Here is a 12999-nt window from a genome sequence, read left to right as displayed (position 1 = left end):
GCGATCGCTACCATCGCTTGAGAATCAGGGATGAGGACGTGTCCAAAACGGATTTCTGGACAAGATATGGTCATTATGAGTTCTTGGTGATGTCTTTTGGACTCACTAATGCACCATCAGCCTTCATGGACTTGATGAACAGGGTGTTCAAGCCATTTTTGGACCGTTTTGTCATCGTATTCATAGATGACATTCTGGTATACTCTCGGACCGAGGAAGAACACGTGTGGCACTTGAGGATGGTGTTGCAGACGTTGAGGGAGCACCAGCTATATGCCAAATTTTCAAAATGTGAATTTTGGCTAGAAAGCATCTCATTCTTGGGACACGTGGTTTCAAGTGACGGTATTCAAGTGGATCCCAAGAAAATTGAAGTCAGAATCGATTGGTTTAGGCCTACAATACCACCGAGGTGCGAAGTTTTCTCGGGTTTAGCTACTACAAAGCGTTTTGTACAAGATTTCTCCAGGATAGCGGCTCCCTAACTAAGTTGACCAGAAGAATGTTCCATTCATTTGGACAGATGATCGTGAGGTGAGTTTCCAGAAGCTTAAGGATTGTCTAACAACTGCACCTGTGTTGACACTACCTGAGAGTGGTGAAGGTTACACCGAGTATTGTGACGCCCAGAGTTGGCCTAGGTGTGTTTTGATGCAATGGAAAGGTAGTGGCTTATGCTTCAAGGCAGCTGAAGAGGCATGAGCAGAACTACCCCACCCATGATTTGGAAATGGCGGCTGTAATCTTTGCACTAAAGATCTGGAGACACTATCTGTATGGTGAAGTGTGCGAGATATACACCGACCACAAAAGTTTGAAGTACATCTTCCAGCAGAGGGATTTAAACTTAAGACAGAGGAGATGGATGGAGCTTCTGAAAGACTATGATTGCACCATCCAGTACCACCCTGGGAAGGCCAATGTTGTGGCAGATGCTCTGAGCAGAAAATCTTCTGGCAGTTTGGCGCACATTTCAGTAGAGAAGAGACCGTTGATTCGGGAGGTACATGAGTTGATGGATCAAGGTTTAATCCTAGATCTGTCAGATGAGGGGGTATTGTTGGCTCACTTTTCAGTGAGGCCAGACTTGAGGGACAGAGTTAGAGTTTCCCAGCACAGAGACCAACAACTGATGAAGATCATAGAAAGAGTACAGCAAGGTGAAGGTGGTGAGTTTGGATTTGCCAATGATGGCGCCCTAGTGCAAGGTTCTAGGATATGTGTGCCCGATGTGGACAACCTCAGGAATGAAATCATGCGAGAGGCACACTACACACTGTACAGTGTCCACCCAGGTTCCACCAAGATGTACCATGATGTGAAAGATAGCTATTGGTGGAATGGCATGAAGAGAGACATAGCAGACTTTGTGTCCAAGTACTTGACTTGTCATAAGGTAAAGTTTGAACACTAGAGCCCGTCAGGGAAGCTGTAAGAGCCCCCTATCCTATAATGGAAGTAGGAAATGATCACTATGGATTTTGTAACTGGGTTGCCTCGTACCACGCGGGGATATGATTCGATATGGGTAATTGAAGATTGTTTGACTAAATCAGCTCATTTCTTACTCAGAAGACTACATACTCGGGCACAGATGCCCGGCTCTATATTCGAGAAATAGTCGATTGCATGGAGTTCCGCCCATAATATCCGACAGAGGGCCCCGATCACTTCTCGCTTTGGAGAAAGTTGCAGGAGGCACTTGGCACACAATTGAACTTGATGCCTTTCCACCCTCGCATGCACTGACAATCAGAAAGGACAATCCAAACATCGGAAGACATGCTTCGCATGAGTGTCTTAGATTTTGGAGGTCAATGGGATGGCACCCTATGAGGCATTATATGGAAGAAAGTGTAGGTCTCTCCGTGTTGGACAGAAATGGGGAAGCGAAGTGCATGATGTAGACCTAGTGCAAGACACTTGAGGTAGTTCCTTTAATCGTGAACGATCGAGGACACTTGAGGCGTAAGAGTTATGCACTTGACGGAGGGATGTGGAGTTTGCAAAGGCGACTATGTATTCTGAAGGTTTCTCCAATGAAGGGAGTCATGAGATTTGGAAAGAAGGGCAAGTTGACACCTCGGTATATCGGACCTTTGAGGTTACCGATAGAGTGGAGCAGCTGCCACGGCTTGAGCTACCACCCAACCTCTCTCACGCTCATCCGTGTTTCACATCTCCATGCTCAGAAATACATTCCCGATCATTCTCATGTATCAAATGATGTGATAGAGCTAAAAGAGAACTTGACATTTGAGGAGCAAACAGAGCCATAGTGGACTACCAAGTGAGATACCGAGATCAAAACAGATCCCTATGGTTAAGGTTTTGTGGAGGAGTCGCTGGAAGAGTGCACTGGAGTTAGAACGGGACATGTGTAGCAAGTACCCTTATCTGTTCAATGTATAATCATGTGCTTTATTCTGCCTTGTGTAAAATTCGAGGACGAATTTTCTGTAAGGGGGGAAGAATGTAACACCCCTGATTTTTTTTATATTATTATTGGGCTTCGTGTAGGTATCATCAATTCGCAGAAATTCGACAGTTGTCCGGATCTGTGAATTTCTGGCCAGACAGACCAGCTACCGGAAAAGTCTCCGAATTGGATCGAGGTTTTGGCTACCCCACCATTGTCAGGCATCCCGAGCGCGTTCCCGAAGTCGGAATCGGCAAAGGTAAACCCGAACCTTTCTTTTTCGTAATTTTCTAGTGCTTAAATAGGATTGAAAATCCATAAAATATTCGTGGTAGCTTAGAAAATTATGATTCTTTTTGCAATAGCTTAGTAATATTTCTAAGGACCGCGGGGCAGAGTTTTATAATTTTTAGAGCTTATTTGAGCAGTTTTTGCAAAAATGATCAATAATAAGGACTAAATTGAAATTTTGCGTATTGTGATGGGTGATTGATTTGATGGGCCCAGGAGGGGCTGTGTGATATGATTGAACTGTTGATATATGGATTGTGAATATAGAAGTGCGTTTTTTAGCCCTTTTGCAGGTTGGGTAGGTCCTAGGTACAGGGGAGACTCTGCCGGATTTTCGGCACGACTTAGGACGTACTTGATCTTTTCTTTGTTTGTATTGAGTCTAATTTATTAAATAGCTGTAATGTAATTGTCAGTTGCCTTCCTTCCTCCGCCCACCACAAGAATTTGTCGTCAAGTTTGTGAGTAAAATATTAATTTTAATTATAATTTCGATATTATTATATGTTCAGCATGCCCATGCATCACTTATATGCATATATTTATGTAGTTAAACTCTAGGCACGATTTATGTTGCATTCATAACTGTTGATGTACCATGGATGTTGTTGTGGTAATTTGGAGCAGTGTGCGTGCGTTGGCGTGCGTGTGATGTGGTGTGGACTATGGATAGGACGGGGTAGTCACGGCTTGAGTAATTCGCTGGGACCCGTTCCTTCGAGGGGTAGTCACGGCTTGAGTAATTCGCTGGGACCCTCGATTTGGTTATTAAGTGGAAGTCCGAGCTTGAGTAATTCGCTGGCACCAGGTTGGATTTAAGAGAGTCAGATAGGGATCGGCTCCCATATGTTATGATTGATACTACAGGGTGTGTGAGTGCTCCAAATTACCTTTTTGATGTTATGATGTGAAAATGTTGTGTATGTTGCATTTCACTCTACAGGTTGCATTAGTTTCAGATAGTTATAGAGATTATAGTTAAGATTGATATTTTACTCTCTGAGTCGAACGCTCACTCCTGTTCAAAAATTTTTACAGGCCACAGGAGGATATTTTGTTCTGGGTTAACCTGCCTTTTTACCTCGCAGGTTGTTTATCAATATTGTGTAATTTTAATTACTCCTAGAATTTTCGCATGTGTTAGCAGTAATTATTTGAAATTGGTCTGTAATATTATATTCATGTTGGACCTGTAAACTTAATATTTTAAGTCTGTTTGATGGATTGGATGAGGGAGCTGAGCTCCCATTTATTATTATGTTGATGAGTATGTGGAGGGTGAGCTGAGCTCCCCAATGGATTATTTATTGTGTTTACAGGTCGGGTGAGTCGAAAACTCCCCGTTGGAAAGTCCATTTATGTAGGACTCTGTCCGCTTGTTTTCTTGATATTGGGCCCAAATGGGCCTTAGAGTTGGGTTAATGAATAGTTAAGGCTTACTACGGGCCTCGGGGGCTTTAGGCTGGCCCAGGTCCTAGTGCCGGTCCGGCCCATAGGTTGGGTCGTGACAACCAACTACGAGTAAGCTTTACTTGAGTATATCCTTAGATACTCAGTTGACACCGACTAATGATGTTCACCCATCATATTTCCCAATTACTTGGAATGTCCACAAGTGATTTTCGTTGTGCTTACAGTTCCAACATTCAATGAGTTTCCAATCTGATTCTAGTATTAACTGTCAATCATAGCAAGAATCTGCATCAAAGCCTATATAAAAGCTACCATGTATACATGATAATCTAAAAAAAAAAATGCTAGTAATAAAATAGTTATCTACCCACCGTATTTTTACTTTTAATTTTTATTTAATTTAAATTATATGAATTTAAATATATATATATATAGAGAGAAAATAAATAATTTAAATAGTTTAAATTCATATAATTTAAATTAAATAAAAATTAAAAGTAAAAATACGGTGGGTAACAATACAATTTAATAATTAAATCAATTAACTTTATATATTTGATTTTATTAATGTATATTTTTATACTCTTCTCTATTAACATTAATAATAATAATAATAATAATAATAATAATAATAATAATAATAATACAAAAGTCTGAAGGTGTATAAAATTTTAAAAAATATTATCTATTTATAATTTTTTTTTCTCAAAAAGTTGTCTGAAGGTGCACAAAATTTTAAAAAATATTCTCTATTTATAATTTTTTTTCTCAAAAAGTTGTCTGAAGGTGCACAAAATTTTAAAAAACATTCTCTATTTATAGTTTTTTTCTCAAAAAGTTTTTTACTTTATATTCACTATCCGAAAATATTAATAAATAATTCTTTTAAAGAAAATTTAATCTTGAAAACATTTATACAAAACTTTTTTTCCAATAAAACTTATTTTGTATACAAATTTAAAAAATAAAAATTTATTATTTCCAAAATTTTAATATTAAACGTTTAAATTTTAAAGATGACTAAAGTTTTTTTGAAACGGATAATTTTTTCCTTGAAAATACTTTTTTAAAAAAATGTTTTGAAAATTTTTTCTGTCAACAAAATTTTTAAACAAAAACTTGAAAAAAAAAAAACTATACACACACACACACACACACATATATATATATATATATATATATATATATATATATATCATAAAATTTGTTACATTAAAACCAAATTCTACCAATTTTAGAAATTATAAATAAACTATAAAATAATAACGCTCAATTTTAATTCAATTATAATTAGTTAATTTTATAAATAAATCACACATTTAACAATTATGATGTATATCATAATTTATTTACAAATAAGTTTTAACAATGAAAATTTATTTCATTAAATGAATTTCATATTCATTTAATTTAAATGTTAAGCAATACTCAAGCCATAATTTTAGTTTTTAAATAATTTTTTGAGTTTTAAATGGTTAATTAAAAAGTCATGTAATTTTGTAAGATAATATATAGACTATGAAAGTGTACATTTTATCATTTACTCGTACGCGCGCGATATCTATTTTTTGAAAAAAAAAAGATTAAAGGACTATATAAGAAATTATAAGACCGCCTAAATGGATTAAATGAGCATCTGCATCATGTATGAAATTAATTTTAAATTTTATGTGAATTTATTTTCATTTTTTATCTTTAAATTTGACTATTGAACTTGACTTAAACACTTTCTTTTTAAATTTTATTTTTTTATTTATTTTTACTTCTTTATTTTATTTTGCAAATATAAGCAACAATGAAAAAACGCAATCTTAGTACTAGTAAAATTGATAATTGGAATGGAGAAACAATTGTTACAAGTCCCTTGAAAAATATCATATAAGAATCCCATTATATAAATATATATATATATATATATATATATATATATATATATATATATTAAAACAAGCCTTAAAAATAGTTTTACATTAGTATACTATCTAATTAAGGGTGACTAAGAAAAAGCCGCATGATACAACTTTTTATTTTTAATTCTATATTTTATTACATAATAATTAATTTATCACATTAAATATTAATTTTTATCTTAAAATTTTTTGAATTTCATCTATTAAAATCTTATCTTATACAAATATTAATAGTTATTTAAAATTTTTTTACTATATTTTTAAATATTTTAAAAATCTTAAATTTATAATTATCATTGTAACACCCCAAGATTTTAAATTTTATTATTTATGAGTATTTTTGATACTTTAATTTTATATAAATTTTAGGAATTTTTTTGAGATTTTAAAATATATTTGGAGTCTACGTATTTTTCTGAGTTTTATGGAATTTTTTCAGAATTTTTGGACCTCGTTTTCGGTCCCGAGGCAGAGTAAAAATTCAAAATTTTGCATTTCGAATCGAACCGGTCGAATCGGACCGGTCTTTTTCTCTTTTTCTCCTCCCTCCCGCGCGTGACGACCCTCTCCCCTTCTCTCTCTCTTTTCTCTCTCCTCCCTCCTCCCCTTGCCGCGCCGCCGCCTCCCCTGCGTCCCCACCTCGCCGGCGCCCCACCTCGGCCCTTCCCCACGACCAGCCGCCGCCTGGAACGCCGGAAAACGGCCTTGGAAGGGACGCGCAGCGCGTGCGCGCCGTTTCGACTTCCCCGGCCAAATCCGGCCGATCCGGCCACCAATTGGACCGGGTCTTGTGTCCAAAATCATCTACTCGGCGAGAGCTTTCCATAGACACCAAGAACGCCGAAATCCATCGAGCGGATTGTCCGATTTTTGCTCGGGAAGATTTTAGCCCATTTCGACTTTTGGGCTAGATTTCTCGAAAACCGTGAATCCCACGAGAAAACCGAGGCCACCAGCACGCTCCATTCGTCGAGAGCTTTGCAACGACATAAATTTCAAAATTTTCCGACACCATTTTTCGGTGGGTCCCACGGAACTTCGCAGTGTTTTTCCAAGCATTTAATGAGCTTAGAAAATTCTGAAAAATTTATGTACTAACCCCCGTGTTATGGGCTTCGTGTAGGTATCCTCGATTCGCGGAAATTCGGCGATTGGCCAAGATGCGCAAATTTCGGGCGAACGGACCGTTCTGGAAAAGTCCCCGAATTGGATCGAGGTTTTGGCTAGCCCCCCATTGTCAGACGTCCCGAGCGCGTTCCCAAGTCGGAATCTTCAAAGGTAAACCCAAACCTTGCTTTTTTTCGTAATTTTCTAGTGCTTAAATAGGATTAAAAATCCATAAAATATTCGTGGTAGCTTAGAAAATTACGATTCTTTTTGCAATAGCTTAGTAATATTGCTAAGGACCGCGAGGCAAAGTTTTAGAATTTTTAGAGCTTGTTTGGGCAGTTTTTGCAAAAATGATCAATAATAAGGACTAAATCGAAATTGTACATATTGTGATGGATGATTGATTTGATGGGCGGGAGGGGCTGTGTGATATGATTGAACTGATATATGGATTGTGAATATAGAAGTGCGTTTTTAGCCCTTTTGCGAGTTGGGTAGGTTCTAGGTATAGGGAGACTCTGCGGATTTTCACGACTTAGGGCGTATTGGTCTTTTCTTTGTTTGTATTGAGTCGATTGTATTAAATAAATGTAATATGATTGTCAGTGAGCGATGACCTTCTTCCTCCGCCACCGCCACGGTGATTGTCGTCAAGTCTGTGAGTAAAATATTAATTTTAATTGTAATTTCACTATTATTATATGTTCAGCATGCCCATGCATCACTTATATGCATATATTTATGTAGTTAAACTCTAGGCACGATTTATGTCGCATTCATAACTGTTAACGTGCCATGAGTGTTGTTGTGGTAATTTGGAGCAGTGTGCGTGCGTGTGATGTGGTGTGGACTATGGATAGGACGGGTAGTCACGGCTTGAGTTCTTCTCTAGGAACCCGATCCTTCGAGGGGTAGTCACGGCTTGAGTTCTTCGCTGGGACCCTCGATTTGGTTTATTAAGCGAAAGTCCGGCTTGAGTTCTTCGCTGGCACCAGGTTGGATTTAAGAGAGCTGTATAGGGGATCAACTCCCAATATGATATGATTGATGCTACAGGGTGCGTGAGTGCTCCAAATTACCTTTTTGATGTTATGATGTGAAAATGATGTGGATGTTGCATTTCACTCTACAGGGTGCATTAGTTTTAGATAGTTATAGAGATTATGGTTAAAATTGATATTTTACTCTCTGAGTCGAACGCTTACTCCTGTTCAAAAATTTTTACAGGCCACAAGAGGATATTTTGTTGCAGGTTAACTCGCTTTTCTACTTGCAGTTGTTTATCAATATTTGTGTAATTTTATTTACTCCTAGAATTTCCGCATGTGTTAGCGTAATTATTTGAATTTGTACGTCAGCAATATTATTATCATGTTGGACTGTAAACTTAATATTCTATATCATTTTGATGGATTGGATGAGAGACGAGCTCCGTTTATTATTATGTTGATGAGTATGTGGAGGGTGGTGAGCTCCCAATTGACTATATATTGTGTTTACAGGTCGGGTGAGTCGAAAACTCCCCGTTGGAAAGTCCATTTTATGGCCGGACTCTGTCCGTTTGTTTTCTTGATATTGGGCCCAAATGGGCCTTAGAGTTGGGTTAATGAACAGTTAGGCTTACTACGGGCCTCGGGGACTTTAAGCTGGCCCAGGTCCTAGTGCCGGTCCGGCCCATAGGTTGGGTCGTGACAATCATATTATATATTATAAAAATAAATTATTTTTAATTAAACTTTTAGTTAGATTAAAAATATTAAATTATCATTTTAAAAATTATATATATTTTTTAATAAAAAATTGTTCATAAAATTTTCTTAAAAACATTTTTTATATTTAAAATGTAAAAATTTTAATAATGATATGCCCTTGAATACTAAATTAAATATAAAATTATAATATAATGTGATATTAAAGTTTAAATTTATTATAGTGATTATAGACACTATTTTAATTTTTTAGATTTATTAATAAGATAATTATTTAATAAATTATACCAATAACAAAAAGAATTTAAATTAAATTCATTAATTATTTTTATATATTTTAAAATAGTTTTAATTAATAAATAATTATATATATATATTTAGTTTTAAATAAATTAATTTAATATAAATTTTGTCACGACCCAACCTCAGGGCCGGACCGGCACTAGGACCTGGGCCAGCTTAAAGCCCCCGAGGCCCGTAGTAAGCCTAACTGTTCATTAACCCAACTCTAAGGCCCATTTGGGCCCAATTTCAAGAAAACAAACGGACAGAGTCCGGCCATAAAATGGACTTACCAACGGGGAGTTTTCGACTTACCCGACCTGTAAACACAATATATAGTCAATTGGGGAGCTCAGCTCACCCTCCACATACTCATCAACATAATAATAAATGGGAGCTCAACTCCCTCATCTAATCCATCAAACATGCATATCATTATACGTTTATAGGTCCAACATGATAATAATATTACAGACCATAATCAAATAAATACTTCTAACACATGCGGAAATTCTAGGAGTTAATAAAATTACACAAACATTGATAAACAACCTGCGAGAAAAGGGAGCAGGTTAACCTCAAAAATATCCTCCTGTGGCCTGAAAAAATATTGAACAGGAGTGAGCGTTCGACTCAGAGAGTAAAATATAAATTTTAACCATAATCTCTATAACTATCTAAATCTAATTCACCCTGTAGAGTGAAATGCAACATCCACATCATTTTCACATCATAACATCAAAAAGGTAATTTGGAGCACTCACGCACCCTGTAACATCAATCATAATATATGGGAGCTGATCCCCTATACAGCTCTCTTAAATCCAACTCGTGCCACGAAGAACTCACTCGGACTTCCACTTAAATACCAAATCGGGTCCCAAATGAAGAACTCAAGCCGTGTCTACCCAAGGACCGGGTCCCAAATAAAAACTCAAGCCGTGTCTACCCGTCCTATCCATAGTCCACACCACATCACACGCACGCCAACGCACGCACACTGCTCCAAATTACCACAACAACATACATGGCACTTTAACATTTATCAATGCATCAAAAATCGTGCCTAGAGTTTAACTACATAAATATATACATATAAGTGATGCATGGGCATCTGAACATATATAATAATATCGAAATTACAATTAAAATTAATATTCTACTCACGGACTTGACGACAATCACCGTGGCGGGCGGAGGAAGAAGGCTGTCCGCCACCGACAATCATATTACATTTATTTAATACAATCGACTCAATACAAACAAAGAAAAGACCAATACGCCCTAAGTCGTGCGAAAATCCTACAGAGTCTCCCTATACCTAACCTACCCAACTCGCAAAAGGGCTAAAAACGCACTTCTATATTCACAATCCATATATCAACAGTTCAATCATATCACACAGCCTCTCCGGGCCCATCAAATCGTCATCCATCACAATATGTAAAATTTCAATTTAGTCCTTATTATTGATCATTTTTGCAAAACCGCCCAAACAAGCTCTAAAATTATAAAACTTTGCCCATGCGTCCTTAGCAATATTACTAAGCTATTGCAAAAGAATCGTAATTTTCTAAGCTACCACGAATATTTTATGGATTTTTAATCCTATTTAAGCACTAGAAAATTATGAAAAGCAAGGTTCGGTTTACCTTTACCGATTCCGACTTCGAACGCGCCGACGTCCGACAATGGGGCTAGCCAAAACCTCGATCCAATTCGGGACTTTTCCAGAACGGTCCGTTCGCCCAAATTTGCGCATCTGGCCAATCGCCGAATTTCCGCGAATCGAGGATAACTACACGAAGCCCATTACACGGGGGTTAGTACATAAATTTTTCAGAATTTTCTAAGCTCATTAAATGCTAGGAAAAACACTGAGAATTTCCGTGGGACCCACCGAAAAACGGTGTCTAAAAATTCAAATTTATGTCGCGCGGCTCTCGATGAATGGAGCGTGCTGGTGGCCTCGGTTTTCTCGTGGGATTCACTGTTTTCGAGAAATCTAGCCCAGAAATCGAAATTGGCTAAAATCTTCCCGAGCAAAAATCGGACAATCCGCTCGATGGATTTCGGCGTTCTTGGTGTCTATGGAAAGCTCTCGCCGAGTAGATGATTTTGGACACAAGACCCGGTCCAATTGGTGGCCGGATCGGCCGAATTTGGCCGGGGAAGCTGGAGCGGCGCCGCAGGGCGTTCGCGCGCTTTTTCATTGCTCGGCGGCACGCCGACTGGTCGGGCGGCGTCACTGGCTAGGTCAAGGCGGCGTTGGCCGGGGGTGGAGAGGAGAGAGAAACGAGAGAGAAAAGGGAGAGGGACGACGCGCGCGGGGAAGGGAAGAAGAAAAAGGAAAAGGCCGGTCCGATTCGACCGGTCCGATCAAGTCCGGTTCGATTCGGCCGGTTCGATTCAAAATACAAAATTTTGAATTTTTACTCTGCCTCGGGACCGAAAACGAGGTCCAAAAATTTCGAAAAAATTTCAGAAAACTCAGAAAAATACGTAGACTCCAAATATATTTTTAGTTTTGCCACGTGGTCTTTAAATTAATTTTTAAAAATCATCAAAGTTTATATTTTCGGAAAATCGAATCGGATTTTTAAAATCCGAAAAATCTCAAAAAAATTTCAAAAATTTAATAAAATTAAAATACTAAAAATGCTCATAAAATTAAAAATTTTGGGGTGTTACAAATTTTATACTATGTAATTAATATATTCTTATATAAATATGTAAACTCATATTTATATAAATATGTTATATTCCCATTATGATATAATCCCCAGTTTCACCACGGAACGCAACACAATATTATTATTTTTACATATAATTAATAAAAATTTTATTTAATAAATTTAATTTAATAATATTAAAATATAAAATTTTGAATTTTAATCTCAATTGAAGCCTGATTAAAATGTAAGTTATAAGTTAATCTTTAATGTTTAATGAAATATACATATTAGTTTCTACATTTTTAAAACTTACATATTTAGTCATTAATATTTTAATAAATTTACAAATTAATCTCTATCTTTATAATTACTGACAATTTTTTTTTTGTTAATTTTAGAAAAATTTATAAAATGTCCTTTACTCAATTTTAATATAAAATAATTTAATTCTTTAAATTTTGATTTATTAATAAAATAGTCCATAAATTTAAATTTTATATTTTTTTTAATTACAACTCATCCTTTTATTTTGATTACTTGTTTTCTAAATATTATAATTATTTACAAATAAGTTTTATACTAATTCTATATAAAAATAAATAAATTTAAAACATAAATAAAATTTATAACAATTAAAAAATAAGATTTATTAATAGTTAATTTTGTAAAATTTTATCCTCTTAGTTAATAGATTTTTTAAATTAATAGTTATTTTGTAAAATTAACTATTAATTATATTAAAAAATTAACATGCAATTTATAACTTTAAATTTTTAAAATTTAATAATTAAAATTTTTAATTTTATTAGAAATTATTGTATTTCATATTAAAATTTATAAATAAACAGATTTTAGTCATTTTTATTAGAATTAAGATTAATTTAAGTAGAAAATTAAAAGAAAAATATATCTTTATATTTATTAAAATATTAAAAAATAAATAAATAATTTTAAAATTATAAAAATTAATTTATAAATTTTATTAATTTTTAAAAATTAAATTATAATTAAATTATAATTAAAAAAACCTCAAATTCAGTTTTTTTTTTATTTTTTTTAATTTTAATTATAGTAAGGGAGACTTATGATGAATATACATCGAGTAGAATAAATAACCCCCGTCAACAATACAGCAGACCGGACCAGACGCAAGAACTGCAGCTACTGCAACCATAGGTACAGCACACAAC

This window comes from Hevea brasiliensis, chromosome 9, assembly GCF_030052815.1.
Source record: "Hevea brasiliensis isolate MT/VB/25A 57/8 chromosome 9, ASM3005281v1, whole genome shotgun sequence".
NCBI lineage: Eukaryota > Viridiplantae > Streptophyta > Magnoliopsida > Malpighiales > Euphorbiaceae > Hevea > Hevea brasiliensis.
The sequence above is the reverse complement of the archived record's forward strand: the minus strand, read 5'-3'. Positions refer to the sequence as shown.